The sequence below is a fragment of the Perognathus longimembris genome, chromosome 19 (genome assembly GCF_023159225.1).
Source record: "Perognathus longimembris pacificus isolate PPM17 chromosome 19, ASM2315922v1, whole genome shotgun sequence".
In the NCBI taxonomy this organism is placed as follows: Eukaryota; Metazoa; Chordata; class Mammalia; order Rodentia; family Heteromyidae; genus Perognathus; species Perognathus longimembris.
The window spans coordinates 35,925,202-35,949,892 of NC_063179.1; the positions used below are offsets into that span (position 1 = coordinate 35,925,202).

The window sequence follows — 24,691 nt, forward strand, 5'->3', positions numbered from 1 at the left end:
AAAAGGTTACATTTCCCTCTAGTGTCTTTCAAGAATCCTTGTTCCATGGAACCACCAAGGGCCGGCTAGGATGGCTTGTAATGTGGGGTTTCTGCTACTGTGCCACCATTTCTAGTTCCTCCCGGTATCCTATTTAAAGTCACACTTAGCTCATGCAGCTCATGCTTCTGTAGAAAAGGGAAGAACTATCAGGTGTTTGTTCTTGTTTGTTACGGTTTAGATCTGCTAACATTTTAAGAATAAAAAAAACACACCCAAACACAAGGGATTTAAAACACCATTTAAAACAATATAAATAAAGCAAATATTCTGTGAGAGAATGCAGGAACATTCATGGGTATTGTACACAGAGAATGACACAATATAAGTACCATTTAATTGCGTAGGGAAAGATCACCATGAGTCTAAAGGAAGGGACTCCCTTGGGAGAGGTTCTAAATTTCATTTACTCCATGCTATTTGGCAGCCGCAAAGATTTAGACAGCATTTATTCGCAGGCATGAGTTTACATGAGAATAGGCAGGCTTTCGGAATGGGAGTGCAAACCAGCTTCTAGAAATGGACGCTAATTACCCCCACACTCCAGTATTCATATCTTTATCACTCTTCATACTCTATTTCAGGGTTGACTGGCATGCAGAAGTGATGGCATGTCACTGTCAAGATAAGATATGAATGACTGGGTGCAGTTTTGGTCTTGGGATCAGCTCCCACCCATCGAGCTCTTTGCACGTATGTGTGTCTCATATCTCATGTTGGGGACATCCACGCCATGGAAACTGAAGCCTGCCACTGGCTACAAGAGTCACTGTGCAGAAACTAAGCCCGTGGATGCTAATAGTCCAGGCTAACAATTTGTGAGAGACTTTGAGCCAGGACCACTTATTAAAGCTGGGGAAACTTTAGCCCAACTTATATGTTTGAAGTTTGTGCATGTGCAGACATGTCATGGGAGGAAAGTATAAAGAGAGAGATATTAGAAAATCATAGCAGCCGAATTTCAAGGCAGTGCATGTGATCATTAGTAATGCTGCTCTTTGGCATTTCAGTTCTTTATCAAGGCATGTGGGAAGATAGTACTTCCCTGTTACTTTAAAGTTGGCCATTACTACCTTCCTTTGACAAATGAAATAAGAGCAGCACTAGACATGCTATTCATCTCTAATTTATGTACACATATATATTTGTCTTATTAATTTGAGGATCACTATTACTTGAAATGACAATAATATGGAAGAAAAGAAGGAAGGAAGAATGGAAGAAAGGAAAGAAGGACTCGAGAGATAAAAGAAGAAGAAATGTAAGCAATGTCACTTCCAGAGGAAAACTATCAAGATTTGCTGTGTAATATCAGTTCAGTTTTATCCAGTAACTGGGAATTTCTTGATAGTAGAGTCTCCCAGAAACTAGATCCCTAAAATATAACAGAAGACAGATCCCTTCTCCGTCTCCTAAAAGCCAATGATAAACAGTAGAAATGTGAAATCAACCTTTATTTTTTTAAGAAATAGATTTTGGAGTTGTTCATAGTAGCATGTCCTACACTATCCTCACTAAAACAGAAAGTAGGACTTTGGCTGAGAATTCTCTAGGGAAAAAAAAAAGAAATCTAGCATGAATGAGCACACTCTGCTATGAAAAAGTACTATCTGGCCTGTACTGGCCATTGGCATGTAAAGTTTCTAATCATATTCTAGAAACACAAAGCATAGTATATGAGAATGGGAACAATTTTCTTCAATAAACTTCTTCAATTTGAGAAGCCAAGAAGTCTGTTATCTTCTCCTGAGAGAAAACACAGGGAGAAAGCTTTCTCATTTCTACTTTTCTGGTACCTAATGTGTGGGCACTCATCTAGGAGGAAGAGCAACCATTAATACCCAGAAGGAACTTACTGATGATTGCTGTTGGGCTTGAGTCACCCTGAAGATGGGATGAGGTCACTGGCAGAACACGGGCCAGTACCAAATGGCAACTTAAAAGATCTATATAGAACAACTTCAGGGTACCCCTAAGAGTCTCAGAAAGGCATAAATGACAAAGGTTGTACAATCAACTATTTTTGAAAGAATTTGGCATAGGGTTACCAAAATTAGAGCATTCATTTTAATGTAACCTAATTTACAAGTACCCTAGAGATTAAAAACTTGTCAGTTTGATAGTCATTTACTTATTCAATTATTATCTTATTTGATATAAGAATCTATATCACATCCACAATGTATCAGGTCTCAGCCTAAGAATTTAAAATCTACCAGGAAGGAAGAAGAAATGGGACCCTCGTGATGAACCTAGTCATCTTCACAGAGGAGTCACACACATATCATTCTCAAACACTTTGTGAATTAGTAATTGACATTTCAGAGTAGCTTTTCATGTCAACCTAACTGTCTTAGACCATTTGCTGTGCCATAACAAAATGACTTAATCTAGATGGGTTAAAAAGCACAGAATGTTATGGCTAGTTCTAAAGTCTGGAGACAGGGGCTGGGGATATAGCCTAGTGGCAAGAGTGCCTGCCTCGGATACACGAGGCCCTAGGTTCGATTCCCCAGCACCACATATACAGAATACGGCCAGAAGCGGCGCTGTGGCTCAAGTGGCAGAGTGCTAGCCTTGAGCGGGAAGAAGCCAGGGACAGTGCTCAGGCCCTGAGTCCAAGGCCCAGGACTGGCCAAAAAAAAATAAAAAAATAAAAAAATAAAGTCTGGAGACAGCCAAGGGCAAAGAGCTGGGAGATTCTCTGATGAGGACTCTCTCCTGGTTCATGGATATCTCATGTGGTAAGAGAGTCTCACTCAAGGCTCCTTTATAGAAGCACTAATTCTATTTATGCAGGATCTTTCCTTGTGAGCTAATTACTTCCCAAAGGGAGATCTTAATAATATCGCCTTGCTGGCAAAGGCTTTAACATATGGATTTGTGACAAAGGAGGGAACGTAAGACATTCTACCTATAATATTAGTTTAACCTCTGTGATTCCTGTTTTCTCCTATGCCTTCATTTCTTCCCTTCTTAGAACTCATTGCATCCTGCACTTTCACTTCCTCTGTCTACTCTCTCTCCGTCAAACTAGGGCATAAACTCCCTAAGGGCAAGGCTCATTGTCATGGACACAATTGTTTATGCTGCATGGTGCACTCAGTATTTGTACTAGAATAACCATTGTCTAAATATCAGTGGATTGACTAAATCAGTATCCACACAATGAAAAGGGTAGGATTATTGAGCTTTATGGATCAGAATTCCAATTCTGCAATTGTTTTGACTACTCTTGGCTTATGTGCCATTCAAACTTAAAAGTCCTAGAAAGAATTGTGGCCCAGTAGTTCTTATAGTTTTGTAAAAACTTTGTTGATATTTGGGGGATTTCAATCTAGTTTGGATGCTGTAACCACAAAATCTATCCACATCATTAAATCCAATCATCCAGACTGTCGTTCTTACTCTGATGCTATTTAGAATGTGCAATGAACCACCAGATTTCACTTCCCCAAAACTAATTTCCCTAGAGCTTTTGTTCTATTATTTTATCAATGCCCCTGAGGTCAGAAACTATGATTTCTTCTCTCTTGAAGAGTGCAATGTCTCATTAAAAGTCCTTATAAGCCTGTGCATTTCTTTAGAAATTCAAAGGAGTTTCAAGGATCATGAAGGACCTTTGCTTCCATATCGGCTAAATTTAGTGCTTTGAGAGCAACAGCACAGTCAAGTTCATTAATGACCCAGAAACAATTAATTCAATATGTATTCTCATCCCTTGACTGACAGTTTTTTTGTTTGAAAAAAAACCCCACAAAAATATTTGAGCAATCTTTTAAAAATACGTGTTCTCAATGTTTTTCTAAACAATCCTTTTACTTTAAAAATGTTTTCAGGATATGGCTTATTACTGTTGTTGTTTTCATTGTTATCTTTAAGATGTACCTAGGAGTCAGCATTCAACAAAGAATTTTATAAATACAGTGTATCTTGGTCAATGGAAACCCTTTGAACATTCTCATCTTTACCTCTCCACCCCTCCTTCTCTCTTTTTTTGTTTTTACACATGAGTATGGAAAATAATGATTAATATTTCATATTTTCCATTATTTGTTTCTATCCAAAGAGAGGAAGAGGAGAATGAATCATTCACTAAGTCATCATGGATCGTTCATTTATTCATTTATTCAATAAGTAGTTACTGCCTGGACTATGTTCTAGGAACTACTATTGAGGATGCTGAGAACCTGCCAGGTTCTGGGTTTTGAGGGGCAGCTGATTTTCTTTGCTAATTGGAGGTTGAATGTGCAGATGTGCAGAACAGGCATTGTGTATTATTCTGAGTTTCCTGATGACATACTACACCATCTTGTTTCATTCTGATTATTCATGGATCATCTCTTCATCTAGAGCATTTACTTTGCACACAACTCTCACTAGGCAGTCACTTTGTAACCATCCTGGGTATCCAATAGAGTCTTGCAGTATCACCACGCCTAAGCTCCAATAACCCTTGTTTTACTCAATACTGACCCTGCAGCACAAGAGTAGTGATGCTAGCAGTTTGAATCTTCCAGGGGAAGCAACAGAGAACTTACTTTAATTTAAAAAAAGGTGAGAGTTAATAAAGTGGACCAACTCTATGTGAAGTTAACATCTACAATAAGAATGAACAATCCTTGAAATTATAAAGAGGGAGAAAGAATATTATTGTACTTTTGCATCTCAAATTGTAGCTTTTATGACCACCTGCTTCATGGAAAGTGAAAAAGGCATTAATGTGTGTGTGTGTGTGTGTGTGTGTGTGTGTAAGGAAAGAAGGAGGAAAAAAGGAAGGATGGGTAGATGTATGGGACAAATACATGGTGTAAATTGGGTTCAGTTTCAGGCATGCCTTGAAGTCTTGGAATATATCCTAGTACGTATGCAGCTACAAAAGCCAAGGAGACAGTTCAATATGCAAGTCCATATTTAGGGGAGAGGTCTAGACCAGTGACTATGCCTTAAAGAAAGCAGCATACGGATCTAAAGTCATGAGATTAGATGAGTTATAGGAGACAGGTCAAAGAGGACAAACAATACAAAAACTAAATCTGAAATATGTCAATGCTAAGATTCTGTGGAGCAGAGAAGCAAGCAGATAAATAAGAAGAAAAGTAACAAAGGAAGATGGATATACAGGAATATGGAATACCCTGAAATCCTAGTGAAAAGATGGATTCTTCCCCATATATTACTGAGCATGATTACAAAGACAACTGCTCTGTGGTTTCATTTGGATGCAGGATTCAAATATCAATCATCTTCCATCTGGATTAGCATTAAGCATTTTTGTATATTGTAGAGAGTCAAGTCACGGATAACAGAGGAACAAAAGAGGAAGGACTGAAATGGATAAAACCAGACAGATTAACTGGTGATATGCTGTGAAAAAAATTAAATGATATTATCACAATCATTAACTAATTTCAGTAATGCTACATAATCACAATCATGGCTATCTTAAATTTTGTTTCAACTTTAAAATTTAGTAGGGTTTCTTTGTTAGAGGGAATAGCCTTCTTCATTTATATTTTAATAGCATACTTGCATAAATTAAACTTATTTCCAGGCAACTTCATAATTTAAGTAAATTCTGGCCCACTTCTTACTTTTTGCCCTGATGGAACTGACCTAACCACAGATCACACATTAAGTTCAGAGAACACTCTTCACTGAGATTAGCCCCACAGGAACAGGCCACTTTAAAATGCAAATATGTAAAATTGAGAAGGAAAATCCTGCTGGAGTAAGCATCTTATTTTTGGAGGAAAACAAAGAACCCTAGAACTGAATTTTATGTCAACTATAATATTTAAGCTTTGGGTTATGACTGGACTTATGCTTTTGTTTTGACTTGCTTTGTAAACATAACCCAAAGTAGGGCACAGATGGCTCACGCCCGAAATCCTAGCTACTTAGGAGGCTGAGATCTGAAGATTGCAGTTCAAAACCAGCTGGGGAAGGAAAATCCATAAGACAGTTATCTCCAGTTAACCACCAGATAACGGGAAGTGGCGCTGTGGCTGAAGTGGTAGAGCATTAGTTTTGAGCTGAAGAGTTCAGGGACAAGGCTCAAGCTCAGAGTTCAAGCCACATGACCAGAAAAAAGAAATAAACAAAACCCAAATCAAAGAGTTCTTACAAGTATGAGGTAAGTGAACTTAAAAATAAATAGAGCTTAGCGTGCTTCCATTATTTCCCCAGAGCTTAAACAAGATCATGGGTTGTCCAACAACTGTAACACCATTATGCAGAGTTGTACGCGATTACATTTTTTCCCTTGAATAATGGAGCTAAGTCCTGCCTATCTAACCAGAGGAAAGTATATATTTTTAATCACGGAAGATATGGAATCAGCCCAGATGCCTGCCTCTCGATGAATGAAAATGTTATACAGCAGAATTTTACTATCCATTAGAAGAATGATATTGGAAGGAATGGAAAGACTTAGGGAAAAATATATTAAGTAAAGTAAGCCAGACTTAGAGAAATAAAGGTTGTATGGGTTCTCCCACTTGTGGTAGAAAGAATGTATCTATAAAATAAGTAATCACACTGGTTGGTATGCAAATGATTATAAATGAATCTCCTGAAGTATAATAAATTATGGAAAACTCAAGTAGTATAACTTTTTTTAAAAAAAGAAAGACTAGGTCAAAGGCCAACAAAATAAGCACCAGGTTATGGGTACTTGCAAGAAGAGAAGTGGGAGTAAGGGGAGGGAGGCAGACAAATGAAGGGCGAAAGGGAAGAGAATGGGATCAAGAATAGGTTGTATCTACCATCAAAGTAAGAAAAGATAAGAGGGAAGGGGTGATTTAAGGGGGTAAGAATGTTGAAGGGAAGACCCTGGTCCAGGTGTATTGTATTCATAAACTGCTTTGTTAAATGGCACCTCCTTTGAAAACCTACTTAAAGATAACAAAGAATTTTTAGAAGTAGACTATCACATAACACCAAAGTATTAATTCAGCATAATGTCCCATTAACAGGTGACCATTTTGAAATAGCCAGTTATTTTTTGGTCACTGGGGAAAAAGAAAACATCTTCAAATCCATGTCTCCCAATGCCACTGTGATGATAACTCAGATTGCCATTCATGTGTTTCTTTGTCTCAATTTAGTGATAAATAATGGTAGTCTTGTAGTCCATATCTGAATATCATAATGTGTGTGTGACTAGCATTTGATATTTATTTTATGTTTATTTAGTTATATATTTTTGCTTGATGGTGCTAGATTTTGAGCTCAATATTTTTGTGTTGTAATTATTTTTGGAGTAGGATCTCACATTCTCACCAGGACTTAGCTTTGGATTTTGATCCTCCTTATTATCTCCTGTATATCCTAGAATAGACACATGCTACAAACCTTGGTCTTATTTGTTCAGTTGGAATGTTAGTCTCTTTTGGCCATGTCTGGCCTTGAACCACAAATTCTTTCAACTGCCACCATCCAAGTAGCTAGGATTAAAGTACGCACCCACCATACATAGCCAGCATTTTGAATTTATATGTTTGAATCTGCTCCAAGGTTTCTTAGGATGTATTAGGCAAAATTAGTCCCTCAATATTTTTTATATTTGATCAGTCCTCGTACACTAACGATTTGCTGGTCTATAGATAAAGGTCCTAAATGGCCTCATAAACTTTGTGATTTCTTGGACAATAACTCCTCATGATATTTTGATGAGCCTAGTGTAAGTGAATCATAGGCACGTAGATTAAATTTCCTGTGAAAAACTCTTAGCTGTGAAACCCGTAAGAAAAAAAGGTTTTGTCAATGAGCCCAACAGGTTTTTGCTGACCCCTGAAAATTTTCAGGATTGTCAGGGGACACAGACTCAGTCAGCAAGATCAACATGAGATGAGCGGCCAACTGTGCCCATGTTTTCTCAGATATTACCCATTTCCCTGTCACCTTGATTCTGAGAAAGGGAAGTTTTCATCAGCATAGTTCAAACTTTCATCTCACCCCGCAGGGGCAATCAAACCTCCTAATTTCACTATGATTTTACTATGCTGTTCTTAAGATTTTACTACGTTATTTCCTTTGTAGTTTTGACTAGCTAGTTAGTTAAACAGAAATGAGTTTAGAACACAAGAACATCTTAAAACAATGTATGGATCATTTCTATCATATTTAATAAACTATCAATGAAATCCTCTTGAAGGCCTTCCTGAATCTAGACCACATAAATATATTTTCTATAATTGTCTTATGTCTCCTTAGATCTAATTTATAAATATATGAGCAACCACATGCAGCATCATATGCATATATATATACATGTACAAAAATATTAACTCAAGTCTGGTATATGCAGGGGAGAATCCCAAATGTGCAACTTTCTTTTGAACCACTAATTTATAGTCCAACAAAATGAGTAACAAGAAGTTGGAACTTGGGTATTAGGGAAGGGAAGGCCAAGGAGAGGCCAAGAAAATAGGTAGAATAGGAAAATACAATTATAATATTTGAGATATATGTGAAAATGGAACTTGGAAAATTGAGGAGATGGGTAGAGTTGGGAGAGCTGCTGGAGAACGATGAAAGGGGCAACCTTGATCTGGATGCATTCGAATCATAAACTGACATGTTTAATTGAAGTGCTTTATATAACAACTTAAATTTAATGAAAACATTTTAAAGTATCCACAGTCTAGCTCAATAAAAAAAAGGAAACAGTAAGACCCACTGATTGCCACTGCAAGTTAAATGTGTTTCTAGAAATGCTGATTTTTTGCGTGTATGTGGGTTGTGGGGCTTGAACTCAGGACCTGGGAACTGTCATTGAGCCTCTTTGTTCTCAAGGCTAGTGCTCTACCACTTGAGCCATAGCACTTTATCCTGTTTTTGGGTAGCTAATTGGAGATTAGAGTTTCACAAGGGTTTTTCTGCCCAGGATGGCTTTGAACGGTGATCCTCAGATCCCAGCCTCCTGAGTAGCTAGGATTACAGGTGTGAGCCACTGGTGCCTGGCCCAGGCTGCTCTTTTAAAACAGTATTTTAGAATATGATTTTAAATGAAATGTTAAAAATGCAGCCATTTCTATTAGTTCTATTTTTGTTTCACTTTGTACACACACACATGCACACACACACACACACACACACACCAGTTGTTTTTCATTTTTAAAGAATTTAACACAGCATTTTGGTACTTCAGCACTTTCTTTCCATTTTGAAAATGAGCCAAGTATTGATGTGGTCAGACCTGTGACTTCTCAACCCATTAGAAATTAGAACAGTGTGATAAATATAATGTAGCAATTTTCCAAATTGGCAAATTATATTGGATTTAAGCATAGGAGTTTCTACAAAAATCTATTTCCAAGTCATCTCCTATCTTTCTTCCCAACAGTGCCTTGCTCCCAGCAGGACTTCAAAATGGTGAAGAGTATCAGAGGCTCTTGTCTATTAAAGTATTACCCATGAAGATGAAAGTGAAGTGCTAAAGTTAATATCCAATTTACTATACTAAAGGTTTCATAGAGAATTGCTAAGTATATGCACTCTACCACTTTTTTTTCCTTTTTGGCTTTTGGTATAAAGTTGCTCCCATGAAGTTTATAACTCTACTCTTTTCCTATTCTATGCATCCAAAATTAATGTTGGGAAGGCTAGATACATTTTATCTGTGTATAAAATTAGTGTACGGAAAGATATGTTAACTTTTTGTTAACAATAGTTGAGATATAAATATAATAATGAATAATGCACACATATATTTATGAGTATTAATAATACTTAGATATTTATTTAGCTATCTAAATTCCTACTAAATCAAGGTAATAATAAACTAAAAAAATAATAACCCAATTGTTAATGGCTCATGCTGATAATCCTAGCAACTCAGGAAGCTGAGATCTGAGGATCAAGGTTCAAAGACAGCCCAGACAAATAAATATGAGGGACCCTTACTTTCAATTAACTAGCAAAAATCCAGAAGTGGACGTTTGGCTCAAGTGGTAGAACACTATCTAGCCTTGAGGAAAAAAGAAAAGAGTGTCTAGGCCTTGAGTTCATGCCCCCAAAAGGAAATAAAAACAAAACAAAAACTATCTGAAGGCTGCCTACATATCAGAACTAATTACTGGTGGAATTTCAAAAAAATGAAAATGTTTGGATCTATTCCTCATCACCATTCACATTTGGATGATCTAGAAATGGGCTAGCATTGCTACATTTTCCCAGGCTTTGAGGGTGATTCTGGTGCTCAGCCTCATTGAAGCTCTCTCCTGGGATATGGCATAAGAATAGAAAGGACTAAAGATAAAACACAGAATACTGTCATCTCAGAGAAGAGCAAAGGATCAAGAACTTCAAAGTATCAAGAACTAACAAATGTAAGCAGATAGCTAGGGAGCAGAATTGTCAGCTCTCTTCAACTATAGTTAAAAAAAAAGAATAAAATAAGTTTAAGATATGTCTGCTGGCTTTGGCACTAAAAATGTCAGTAAATTGATAGAGGACGCTGCAGAATGAGGTACAAAGTATAAAATTTTTTGTAAAGAAGAGGAAAACAGTAGACAAAGGGACAAAGAAAGATTTGTGAATTGGGAGCTGGGTTGGCTTTGTTTCCTAGGGATTTTTTTGTTGTTGTTCTGCTATTTTGCTGGGTATTAGTGCTTGAGTTTGGGAACTTGAGCTCTTGCTTGGCTTTTCCACTCAAGGCTGTCACTCTACCACTTGAGCCATAGCTTGACTACTGGCTCTGTGGCGGCTAATTGGAGATAAGAGTCTCATGGACTTCCTGCCCAGACTAGCTTCCAGATGAGATTTTCTAGATCTTAACCTCCTATGGATTACAGGCATGAACCACCAGCACCCAACAAGGGTAGAGGAAGGATGTTTAAGGACAAATGTTACAGCTAAGTTACACAAGAAAGGCTAGTGACCCAAGGAAGGTGGCAGATAAACAGGTTACGTTGGTATTTAAGGCATAGTTGCAGGTTTCTCTCTTGCATAGGAAAAGAAAGGTTTTCAATGTGGAAGACATGGACACAAGGCTAATTAGAGGAACTGGGTCTCTGGTAACAGGGAGGGTCCTTTCTAATAAGAGACTGAAAACCATGGACTTGTGAGGCCACCAATTTATGTGGCTGTTCCCAGAAATACTAGTGGTATGGCTAGAATTTACCATTTGCACTGCTTTACAGCCTTCTTCTTCAGGTACAGCAGAATGCCTGTGAAGGGGTTCCCAGGGGAACAGTTTACACAGGAGACTATTGGAACTTTAATGGGGTGGGCTGGAAGCAAAAGAGGCTTATCTGAGTGCCTGAGATATTGGAACATAGAATTTATGATTTCAGCACTAGATGGAACTGTTCTGGGTCCAAGAAGATGACATCCAGACTGTGGTCACAGAGGTGAGTAGCAAAAGTAGACCAAGTGAAGGTCATGGATGAAGTCTAGGTCATGGGGTAAAGTCAATGTCAGGTGAAAAAGAGAATAAGACTGTGATTGTATATACTGCTACACATTGGGAACGCCTGGGAGATATAAAACCTCTGGCTGCATAGGCCTCAGTGAAATTAGGATTTCTGTGGATAGCATCTGAGCATGAACACTTACTAACCTACAAAAGGTGAGGCTCACAGCTGAGCAGCAGTGGTGGCTCATGCTTGTAATTCTAGGTACTCAGCAGGATGAAAGCTGAGGACCATGGATTATAGCCAGCCCAGACAGGAAATTCCTTCAAACTCTTACCACCAATTAATTATTTTTTTTAAGTCAGAAGTGGAGCTGGGCTCAAGTGATAGAGTGATAACCATGAGCAAAAACCAAAACAACAACAACAAAACCCTCAGGGACAGTGCCTAGGCTTTGAGTTCAAAACCCTAGGACTGGCACAGAGGACAAAAAAAGTTAAGAACCACAGAATTCATTTGTTTTGTTTGCCTAACTTTGGAAAAATCAGAAAGTTCCCAAATTTCCTAAGTGTTTTGTGGTTTATTATATAAAGGCAAATAAAATGAACTGCATTTTTTTATTTTTAAATTTATTATTTTTGTTGTTATTACTTAGTTTTGGTCTTTGGTTTTGTAAGGTGGTCTTGCCAAGGCTGGTTAAAAGTCATGATTCTTTTGGCTCAGGCTCCCAAAGTGCTGGGATTACAGTCATGTGCCACTATATACAATAGATCTCTTTCTTACAAGAAGCTAGGGTACTTTTTTCTCATTTCCTTATTTGAATCCCAGGATTTGGGAATTTCCAACACATCTCCAATTCCTTCGCAAAAGTTCAGTCACTCCGGTTATTGAACTCTGTGATAGTCGCCATTCTTGCAGGCTGATGCCTTGGTTTCAGGCTTTTAGACACATGTCCCCCTGCCAGTTTTTCAGTCATCACCCACACTCCCACCCCTACCCCTGCCCCTGCAATGTCTGACTGGGGACTGATGAGATCCCTTCCGAGATGGCACATCTGCATCACTACGCTTCACAAATAAAGCTCAAAATGAACAGCTCTCCATGTTTCCTGCATCAGGCATCTTCATCTGGGATGCATGCACTAGGAAGCCAGTGAGCTCCTCACGTCACCATGGCAACTTCAGTATTTCTGAATCACAAGTTTTTGTAGGAATTTGCCCAGGTGAAAGCTTTGAATCCAGCCAGCCAGAAGACCTGCTAGGCTCATGCATGCTGCTCCAGCTTATGAAGGCAGTTAGATAATGACTCTGTTCCTTAGCACATTGGCTAATACCAAGCAGCTTCTTGCTGATTAAATCTGAGGAACATTTGTTTGGTTGGGTTTGTTTTTTTTTTGTCTGCTTTCTTCTCTACAGCTACACAGCTCAGGCTTTTCCTATGAAGTCTTCAGTCAAAAAAGATGTTGGTGACACATAAAAGTTGTCCTAATGATGTTTCTAGTAAATCTAGTTTTATAATTCATCGGTTCTTCCCTGGACCTAAGAGTTGTATGACATACATGGTACCCCACCTACTCAGGGAGCAGAAATACGGAGAATTATGCAAACAAAAAGTTAGGAAGAAGCCATCTCAACAAATCAACTAGATATGGTGGTACATAACTATAATCCCAGTCACACAGAAAATATAGGACTTGCATAACAGTCACAAAGTCTTTAATTCAATTCCTGGGACTGCAAAACATAGAATAAAGAAGAATCCCCTGGTATTAGAGTGTGAAAACCATTTTGCCTGGCTATTCAAACATTTTTTTACTACATAATCACAGAAAACAATAAGAATACATTGTTAAATCAGTCGAATAACCATGTCCAACATGTGTATAAAATCTGAAAAAATGGTCTCCAGTAATTAACAGTAATGATCTAAACTTATAAACTTGTAGTACAGTTCAAAATTTTTGTAAACTGGGCTGGGAATATGGCCTAGTGGCAAGAGTGCTTGCCTCCTACACATGAAGCTCTCAGTTCGATTCCCCAGCACCACATATATGGAAAATGGCCAGAAGTGGCGCTGTGGCTCAGGTGGCAGAGTGCTAGCCTTGAGCAAAAAGAAGCCAGGAACAGTGCTCAGGCCCTCAGTCCAAGGCACAGGACTGGCAAAAAAAAAAAAAAAAAAAATTGTAAATTGTAATTTATGTTTTCTTATCTTTTATTTAATCCAATCTTTGTAAAAATTATGATAAATCTGCCTTTTTGAAAAGTAAGTAACCTAGGCTTCAAAACAAAACTTGCCTGAAGTTGAATCTGAAATTAAGTAATTCAGTATAATGCATGGTTAAAACTGGATATTTCTATTACGTTTTCTGTCTACGGCCATACCACCCTGAACGCGCCCGATCTTGTTTATTACGTTTTTCTTAATACATATATATGTTACACATATATAGATACTAATACGTATATGCATATCATATATGCTTTATAAGAAAAAAAATAATTCTTAGAGCAAAATGTACTATATATTTATTTATTTAAAAAAATTTTTTTTGGCCAGTCCTGGGGCTTGGACTCTGGGCCTGAGCACTGTCCCTGGCTTCTTTTTGCTCAAGGCTAGCACTCTGCCACTTGAGCCACAGCACCACTTCTGGCCATTTTCTGTATATGTGGTGCTGGAGAATCGAACCCAGGGCCTCATGTATATGAGGCAGGCACTCTTGCCACTAGGCTATATCCCCAGCCCCTATTTATTTATTTTTTAGTCATTTGTTGGGCTTGAACTTGGGGTCTGGGCACTGTCCCTGAGCTTCGTTGCTCAGGACTAGCACTCTACCACTTTGAACCACAGCTTGTTTTCAGGTGGTTAATTGAGAGAAGAGTCTCATGGGCTTTCTTGCCCTGGCTGGCTTCAAATTGTAGTCTTCAGATCTCAGCCTCCTGAGTTACTAGGAATACAAGCATGAGCCACTAAGGCCTAGTTTGTGAAAAATGTTAATAACCATGTGAGAGAAATTTAAGAGGTCAATATTCTAATTTACTGTTCAAAGTTATACAAGGGTTATTCACAGCATCAAGACCTTAGAAAAATAAAGGCGTGGTGGTACACACCCTGTAATCCCTGTGTTCTGAAGGCTGAGATGCTAGGATCACAAGATTGAGGCCAGCATGGATTACAGAATAAGATTCTATCTCAAAACTAAATGAACCAAGAGGCAAAACAAAGCAAAAAAGAATCAGCAGTGTCAGACATATTTGACTTCCTACGAATATGGACACTCTATAGCTCATCTCCATTCAAATGCAAACCCCCAATTGTAATATATTGGGTACCTTAGTGTGTGACTGCAGTTTTCACAATGGTCTTTCCTTATTTTAATACGTATCTATTTATTTTCTGGTAGGATTATTTTCTTACCCAACAGACGACAAGTATCCTTGCCTCTCCCATGCTAAATCATAAGAAAATCACATTGCTAAGCTGGACCCAATGCCTCATGCCTATAGTCCTAACTACTCAGGAAGCTGAAATCTGAGGATCACAGTTCAAAACAAGCTCAGACAGGAAAGTCCTGGACACTTTTTTCTCCAACCAATCCCTCCCCCGCCCCCAAAAGCCAGAAGTGGAGCTGTGGCTCAAGGGGGGGGGGGGGGTTTGCATGCTAGCCTTAAGCAAGGAAGCTCAGTGATAGCACCCAGGAACTGAGTTAAAGCCAGAACCAGCAAAAGAAAAAGAAAAGCAAAAAAAACAAAACAAAACAAAAAAAAAACCCAAAAACAACAGAATAAAAGAGAAAAACAAAGAGAAAGAAAGAAAAAAGGAAGGAAGGAAGAAGGAAGGAAAGAAGGAAGGAAGAAGGAAGGAAGGAAGAAGGAAGGAAGGAAGGAAGGAAAGAAAGAAAGAGAAAAAAGAAAGGAAAAGAAAAGAAAAAAGGAAAGAAAGGGAGAGAGGGAAAGGAGGCAGGAAAGGAGGGAGGGAGGGAGGAAGGGAGGGAGGGAGGGAGGGAGGGAGGGAGGGAGGGAAGGAAGGAAAGAAGGAAGGAAGGAAGGAAGGAAGGAAGGAAGGAAAGAAGGAAGGAAGGAAGGAAGGAAGGAAGGAAGGAAGGAAGGAAAGAAGGAAGGAAGAATAATGATTGTCTACTTCAAATGAATGTTTCAAGTTATTACCTTGAAACTCAACTCACAGTCAACAGACTATCTTAGTACTCAGAGTCAAATCTTGTGAAACTAAGAATGCACTTTATATTGTGGTCAATGTATCCTTGCTGCAAATTTCTAACCAGTACCTAGAGGCTGCTTCTTTATGGATTTAGTTCAAATCCTATTATCAACATATCTCCAGTCTTCCTTCCAATTTCTGTTCTTCCATCCTTGTGATTACTACTCAAGATGAAAACCTCTTTGTCCTGATTTAGCCATTTCATTGGCCCCCCAAAAACCCGACAATGATCATGAGACCCATCATCAATTTGTTTGTTTATCCCTCAGGTGGAAAACTGAACACTAATTAAATGATTACATCAATTGTGTCACGCTTTCCAATTTCACAATTGTTAAAATAATAAATGACTGCTTCAAAATTGTCAAACGGAAGATATTAAAACTGTCCTTGCTCACATTCTCATTTAGCATAGTTTCTTCTGCTCCAACATTTTCAAAAAGATGATATTCTCTCATTTTCTGGTACTTCGACCATTGTCCAGTTGAATTTTCTGTGGTGATAGAAATGTTCTCTGAGGTCTAATACTATAAAACTTGGAACTTAATCCTAGGCCACTTTTTTTCCTTCCTCCCCTACCAGGTAGTGTTGTCTTCAGTAACATGGTAACAATTTCTTCAGCTTTACTTCCATTGCTTCACTTTGGGAAAGTGAAGGGCATGTACTTGATCATCTGCAACTCTGTTTCCTAATTACTGAAGTTCCCTAGCTCCTTCCATCAACCTAGAAACTTAAAACTCCAGAGTTTCCCTCCTGTGACTAAATCTCCGTATTCCTATCACTTAACCTTTTTAGTACACCCAGAGTTTAAGTGCACCCTCTGAACTGCTCCCTGACACCCCACCCCTAAACCCAGAAACAGTTCTGTAAACCTTTCTTTTTCCCTTCCAGGCAGCTAGTCCATTTGAAAAAGGCTAGCCATGCAGATTAGGTGCTCCAAGGATAATGCTATTCACTTTTCCAATGATATCAATGTTTCTAAGCAATTCTGCTATTCAGAACATTATTAAATTTTTCATATTATTAAAATTTTCATAATTTTCTCTTACTTTACTGTTGAGGTGAAATAATAGTAAAAATCCTAAAATTAGCCAACATTTCTGAATATTTACAAAATGTCATGAGCTACTCCAAGCTCCTTTTAGTCCTCGTTAATAGTTTGGGCTCTGCTGAAATGGCCCTACCATTTCCTCTCATTTTACAGAGAAGAAGGAATATATGAGCAGATATAAAAACCATGTGACAAGAACTGCCTCAGCTTCCCTTACCTGAAGCCACTACTCATTTTCTTTCTTTTTCCTACATTTCAGAGAATAAGAACTTTCTGAAATTAAACGAATCCATTAATATTCTTAAACCTACCCCCTTTCTATCCTTCAGAGCTTTTGGGTTTTAGTAGCATTTATTCACTGTACAAAGTAAAAGGTTTCATGGTTATTCCATTTATCTGTATAAGGTACTTGTATTATATTCACTCCTTGTATTATTTCTCATACACATCTCTGCCTTTTAAAAAAACTTTTCTAATATGAGTTCATGGTAACTTTTCCTATGTGGGTACAATGCACGTGGATCATATTTCTCCCCATCTTCCTCTCTCCCTCTTCCCCACTACCAGTAGCCAAAATGTTTCCTTGTATCTGTTCACTCTTCCACCCTGTGGGCTCCTTCTATCATCGTGTCCCGGATCTTCCTTCCTGTGCTTCTGCTTCTACCGTCACTAATCACAATTGTTCGCTCTACTTTGCACAAATTCTCATGATTAAAACAGATAGACAAAAGTTCTTTGCTCAAATGCATGGGATTTTTCTCATGTTGCTTCACTTTCCTTTCATATTCTGATCACTATATTCAGATTATTATAAATGTGAACATGTGACCAAGATTCATGACTATGGTTATTGTTCATTTGTCTCAGCCTTGAAACATAAAGTGTTTAGCCATCTTAATCTTATCTCCCTTATAATCTTCTTTATGTTGTTTAAATTTACTGATCCAAATTACACATCTTAGCTAACATAGAATTCTAAAATGGCCAACATTAAAATGTGGAATTTTGTGGAATGCGGTAAAGACTCACAATTTGCTGTTCTTCAGAAACTTGGGGTGAGTCTAGGCTAATCATACGAGCCCTATAATATATTTGATTTCTATTTGTCAATTGTGGGGCGCACCGACTGGCCCCGCCTGTCCGCGCCCCGGAGGTGCGTGGTTGTTGCGCCTCGGGAGTGAGGCCCTGTAGAGCCCTGCCTGCCTCAGTCCCTGGGGGCGTGCTTGCTTGCACCGCCTCCGGGAAGAGGGATTCCGGAACTGGAAAGGCGGCTCTAGCTGGCCACGCCTCCCAGCCTTAAGACCATGTGCAGCAAGATGGCTGCCGGCAGTAACCTGGGGGCGGTCCTGCTAGTACTAAGGCTGCCCCTTAGGGAGGTCCCATGGCCTTCCGCCCTTGACTGACAGCTTGGACCGCCAATCATCGCTCCTGGCTAAGTATGTTACACCCTCCTCTTCCTGCTGCCATTGCCCATACTTAAGATCGGGTCCACCCCACTAAAACTGAGAGCAGTCTTGAACCTCTCCCGAGTTGTCTGATTGTCCAACTGCCGGGGAAAGGTTGGGTTGGGCAGGGTGCGGGCGACTCGTGGCTTGTTACCTATTCTGGGTTCACACTCAGCAGGGTGCGCTTCCTTGCCTCTCCCGCTGGTTGGGAGAGCACCCCAGGGTGCAGGGACCCCTGCAGTCAATTACATTCTAATGAAGTTTAAAATATTGCATTAAGTTGTTACTATATGGAAATATAGATTTCCTTAGTCAGTGTCAACAGCTTTCCATAACAAATAAGTGACTTTTGAAGATTTGATAATATAATTTTGGCTAAGCTAACTACAAGCTTAAAGTTTGCAAAAATAACGAAAACAAAACTTTAAAAAAATGAAAGTTTATAACGTATGCTGTAAAGTACATTCATGTTTTAATGGTTAAGAAATGAGAATTATTTTATAGGGCTGTCAGTGCTAAATGAGAAAACATTAAAATACAAATCATGTCACTAGTTATTTTCTGTGTGAGAAATAGAGTCAATATTTTGATTAAATAAATTAAAGTAATAGCTTTAATGAGCAGTAAGCTGAAATTCCAAATGCATTTAAGAACTGAGGCATTTCAAACCCATAAAACTCCATGTGTCTATTGCTTCCTGTGCTTTGTAAATATGATCTTCAGTTTGTATCTTAAGATTTATTCTTGATAAATATGTCCCTACATTGCTTTTCTAGTTAGACACCCATCAAATGGCAAGGCCTTTGTTTCTTTAAAAACATGGCTCAACTGATCCATTAAGAAGCTTTGTATTTTGCACACATTTAATTTTTCATCCTTTTCCTATTCTTTCCCACAATCACAGGTGGGCAGTAATAACTCATTTATTTACCAGCTTCAAGTCTAGGCCATCAGTCATATTCTGAGTTCTTAAGTAAATAGCTTTGACTCACTTGAGGTAATTAATTACTTTTTCTCAAATTAAATGAGGTGGTGAGGGGTTTGAAGACATGAATGGGTGCAGAGAGAATGCTTTTAGACCAATTAAATCTTTTCAGAGAAGTCATTAGACAGGTGGCATGGACAAAGTGTTGCTGTTCAAACAAGGGATAAAAAGGTAGTAATGGGTATTTTAGAATGAACTGAACCCTGGGATTTATATTTACTTTTCCAAGTAGAAGCATGTTCTAGGTTTATTGCCATAAGTATTTTACATTCTGCTTTTATCTAAGCACTGAGTTTTATGTCAACAATTTACTTTTGATCACTTTCTAATTACCCTATGTGTTAATTATGCCTCCATTCACTCAAAACACTATGCCCCTCCAAGCCCAATAAACCTATTAGGAAATGGGCAAAAGAGCTAAAGAGAGACTTCACAAGAGAAGATATAAAAATGGCAAAGAAACACATGAGGAAATGCTCAACATCCCTGCTAGTAAAGGAAATGCAAATAAAAACAACCCTGAGATACCACCTCACCCCAGTTAGAATGGCCTATACTCTGAACTCAGGCAACAACAAATGCTGGAGGGGCTGTGGGGAAAGAGGAACCCTTCTCCATTATTGGTGGGAGTGCAAATTAGTACAACCACTTTGGAGAACAGTATGGAGGTTTCTCAAAAAGCTCAATATAGACCTACCCTATGACCCAGCCATACCACTCCTAGGCATCTATCCTAAAGAGCAAAACCCAAGATATCAAAAAGACATTTGTACTTCCATGTTTATCGCGGCACAATTTACAATAGCCAAAATATGGAAACAACCCAGATGCCCCTCCACAGACGAATGGATCCAAAAAATATGGTACTTATACACAATGGAATACTACATAGAGATTAGGAATGGTGAAATATTGTTATTCTCAGGGAAATGGTCAGAACTCGAACAAATAATGTTGAGTGAGACAAGCCTAGAACACAGAAAACAAAGGGGCATGATCTCCCTGATATATGACTGTTAACAAAGGGAGACGGAGAGACAGTAGAGACCAAGTCTGTGAACACTGTATATGTGCTTGATACATTGTATATTGCATATGGGTCTACCTGACCTAGACAAGGGATGGAAAAACAGGTTGTAAGATATCACAAGAAATGTACACACTGCCCTACTATGTAACTGCACCCTCTTTGCACAACACCTTGTAAAAAAATTTATGTTCAATTAATAATAAAAAATTATGCCTCCATTCCCTTTATTTAGCAGATGATATCAATAAATCCATCATTAGGAACATAGTTCATTGTTTAGCAATATTTTTGAGTGTGTGCTATTACTCTGAAGCACAAGATCTTTATACAAAGAATTTTTTATAACATACAGATTATTACTCATAGTGATGGTTTAATACCACCAACTATGAGAAACCTTCAGGAGCCTTAAGTTCCTTTCTGAACATGAAATGACCACATTGGACATTTACTTAAGGTAGAGGCTGAACAACATGGTGAAAATCAGCTATTTTCTGGTCTGAAGGAAGCCACATGCTCCTATGTGGAAAGCTGGTGGTCGTAGCTACCAGGGCCTGCACCTCTATCCACACTGTATCCTCAAACAGCAAACAGCTCATCTCTGTACGCTGAGAGAACTTGCTTCTCAATGAGCCTTTCTGGGGCTTGAAATTAGGGACTGGCTGCTATCCCTTAGTGGTTTTCTTCTTCTTTTTTCTCTCAAAGCTAATGCTTTACAAATGAGGCACAGCTCCTCTTCCAGCTTTTGGAGATAAGAGTCTTAGATTTTCCTGTGCAGGCTGGCTTTGAACCACTATGCTCATATCTCAGGAGGGGGGATGGGAAAAAAATGAGAGCAGCACTGAGGCTGGTCAAGCTGCACTGGGTCAGGCTTGAGTTTTCTCGTGTCCTTCTGTCAGTTCTCTCTTTCTCTCTCTCTCTCTCTCTCTCTCTCTAGCAAGCAACATCTAGTACCACTTTCTCAAATAGCTGAAATATTGTACACCTGAGCTGCTCAACTAGGTAGCCATTAGTGGTTATTTAAATGTACATTTATTTAAGTAAAATGTAAAAACTCGCAATAGGCAGAGAATGAGAGTGTTTGTTTAAAGATCGCTATAGCTCCTATTATTTATTGAGCCCTGACTGACTCTAAGCCAGTTTATCTTTATTTTTATTTTTATTTCCTGAGCAAACATATAGTAGCAACTTCCCTGGGCATTGACAACAGAGCTCCATCCTAGACGAAATAGGCTCAAGCCAGATAAGTTAGGTCCCTGTCCAGTAGGGCTTTTAGACTGAGGTGAAAGATAGAAAGTGAAAAAATAACCTTCTGGTATGTCAGAACAGAACCTTATTTGGAGTTAGGTTTTTGCTGATGTAATTAGTTAAGATGAATTCATATCAAAGATGGAGAGGGTGAGTGTTACTCCTGTGCTTCTTATGCCCTTACTACAAAAAAATTAAAATAAAAAGGAAAAAGAGATATGAAGACGTGCTGAGGCACGGAGATGTGAAAACACAAGGGAAAATGGCAGGTGCCAATGAAGGGTCTGGAACAGATCCTTCCTCGTGGCTCTTAAAAGGAAACCTCAGCCTCCAACTTCTAGTCTCAGAGCTGACAGAAAACAAATTTCTGAGCCAGGCGCCAGTGGCTCATACCTGGAATTCTACCTCTTTAAGGGGCTGAAGAGCTTGATTCAAAGCCATGATGGACAGGAATAGCCACAAGACTCCCATCTTCTCCATCTCCAACTATGCAGAAACATATCATGCTAGAGGCACAGCTTACATAGTAGCAACCCAGCTGTGAGTGAAAAGGCTGAATGAAACAAAATTAAAAAGAAATGACCGGGAAAAAAAGAAATTGAAATTCTATTATTTAAGCCATCTAATGTGTGGTACTTTTTAATGGCAGCCTTGTCAATCAAAACAAGCCCCTCCTTGTTCACATGGCCATGTGAGTTAAGCATGTTGATTAATTCTCCCATCTACTCTATAGGTTGAGTCTTGGCCTGTCCATTCATATGGTGAGAAAACTGAGTTTGAAAAGATTAGGCAGTCTTCTCTTACACTACAAAAATAAGGCAGAAACCTGGGCATGTCTGAAAGATTAATACCCTCCTGTACTGCATTCTTTGACGGCTTTGACTTACCGTTTCCTGAATCTAGCTACAGGTGGTCCAACACCCATGAAATAACTCATTTTACATTTAAATAAATTAGACTGTGTAGTTATGTCTTTCTTGTACCATTTCAGTTAAAGATTAATGCCTAGCAGACATGTTTTATTTGGCCTTGCATTCAAAGCTAATTCAGTGATTTAATGATCTATAAATACTTTCCTTTAGAATATGGTGTTGTGAGCATGTGCCTCTCTATGCACATATATGTATAGATACATACGGTTAGGCCATTTTACCTTTCAGTGCTGTGTAAAATCTGCTGTACTATTCACTTAGCCCTCCCTTGCCTTCACATACACAGACTGGCACTTGTCTTGCTCCACAGACGTCTACTTGTGCGAAGTCATTTTTCCATTAGAACAGACAATTCTTTATTAATGAAAGAGTCTGGATATTTATAGAACCTCACCTTTGTCACAGTAGTTTCAATGTTCTCTCTTCCTCAGAGTGTGAGAAGTTGACTTCTAAAAATACAAGTCACACTGCCATCCTGAGAACAAGGTTGGCCAAAAAAGAAAAAAGTCCTTATGAGAAGATGCTCAATGGTTTTGTTTGCTCAACTGGTGTAAAGAAAATTTCAGTGGACAGAAATGATTCCCAAATGAGAAAGCCTTCATAGACATGTTCTAAATCTGGCCTGACTTTAATCAAGCAATGCCATCTGTCTGTTGAGTGGCAAGGTCACAACTTTCATAATAGGAAGAGCCTCCAATGCTAAGATGAATATACAGAAGTCCAAATACAGCCTGCACCACCATGCCTATCTGCATTCTAGGAGGCATATTTGGATGTCCTGTGATTTAGGTATGGCCTGATAAATTTGTAATATAAAATATCTTAGGTGAAAAATGCATTTAAGCTACCAGAATGGCTTAGTTGAGCAAAACTGTGTTATAAACTACCACTTATTTTCCTCAAGATTACATACCTACTGGGGGCTGCGCTTATTGCTTCTGCCCAGTCCTAATTTAGGTATGTATATTCTTACCCTGAGAATTGGTTAAAAATTTAAAATTCAAAGTTTAGTCCTATCGACTGAACGCAAATTGCTTTTATGGCACTGCAAAGTTAAAAAAAAAGTTGTTGAGGCTTGATGATTAGTTAGCTTCCTGTATGATCCATAGGGGACATTTGCGTCGGCATAGTCCTGCAGGGCCTACGTCACTTCCCTTTGTTGGATCTCAGTTTCTCCTTGGAAAATGGGTCACCAATTTCTATGTTTTATATTTGCAGTGAGTTTCAAATGAGGTCTTACTCATGAAAATATATTTTTGGGTTACAGAGTCAAATGTAAGCAGAACACACATGTTTGTAGTGGTGACTATTGACTTCTAGAATAATAAAAATGACTTTGAAGTAGTTTTGAGTACTTATTTTGTATCAAGCACATTGCCAACCTCTTTACTAGCATTAGCTAGTTTCAGCTTGTAACAATATTCTCAATGATGTACTCTACTGTTGCTATTTTGCAGAAGAGGTGATTAATGCACTAAAAGCTCCTGTGAGTTGTCTAGGTGATCTAACTAGTAAGTTCCAGGCAGGACGTTTCAAACCTGGATGGGCTCCCTCCAGAGCCTCTATTCTTACCAATTTCTATCTTACTCCTGTTTCCTTTTTTATTACTAAGATAACCATTTTGCTTTTTTTTTTTTTTTTGCCAGTCCTGGGCCTTGGACTCAGGGCCTGAGCACTGTCCCTGGCTTCTTCCCGCTCAAGGCTAGCACTCTGCCGCTTGAGCCACAGCACCGCTTCTGGCGGTTTTCTGTATATGTGGTGCTGGGGAATCGAACCTAGGGCCTCGTGTATCCGAGGCAGGCACTCTTGCCACTAGGCCATATCCCCAGCCCACCATTTTGCTTTTATTTGTAGAGACAAAGATTTGTAAGGCTCATTTTTAATTTTGCAAATTCTAAGGAAAACTAATGAAGGTTACATTCTGAATATATATTGCATTAGAAAAATCAATAAAAAGCTATAAATATTATTGATATGGGGTAATTTAAGATACCATTGTATTAGACATTGCAAGGCCATGACAAGTCATTGCACTAATAACAAAAGTATCAGGACAAATTATTGAGATGTCTTCTCCAGAATTCTCCACGAATCATTATGTGTGGGCATATATACCAATAAAATGCTTCAAATGACTTGACTTAATATCATAAGTCATGCCAGTTAGATGTTGGAGTAGAAAAGATAGCTTAGACTGTACAGAGATAAGAATGAAACACCAAAGAATAGAAAGTAATTTGGGAAGAGATTAGGTTGATCAGATTTGTTTTCTAGCAATGATTATGATATTTACTTTGGGGGTGAATGGTTATTGTAAAATGAAAAACAGAGAAATTTCTAACATACCATATTAGAAAGAACTTAATTATTTCTTTAGGATTGATGA

The 24,691-nt window shown here is 38.5% G+C and overlaps 1 protein-coding gene and 2 long non-coding RNA genes across 4 annotated transcripts in view; 1 reads left to right on the plus strand and 2 right to left on the minus strand.

The window, feature by feature from the left end:
* Pde4d (phosphodiesterase 4D) overlaps window positions 1-24,691 on the minus strand; it is a 1,139,603-nt gene that overhangs the window by 530,275 nt on the left and 584,637 nt on the right. The window lies entirely within an intron of this gene.
* Window positions 1,066-23,904, plus strand: LOC125367634. Its single transcript, XR_007214114.1, has 3 exons — window positions 1,066-1,076; window positions 6,343-6,346; window positions 21,408-23,904. It is a non-coding gene; the product is annotated as an uncharacterized LOC125367634 (long non-coding RNA).
* LOC125367630 lies at window positions 15,540-20,286 on the minus strand. The gene is made up of 3 exons (XR_007214109.1): window positions 20,275-20,286; window positions 19,861-19,867; window positions 15,540-16,309 (listed from the first exon to the last, which is right to left on the minus strand). It is a non-coding gene; the product is annotated as an uncharacterized LOC125367630 (long non-coding RNA).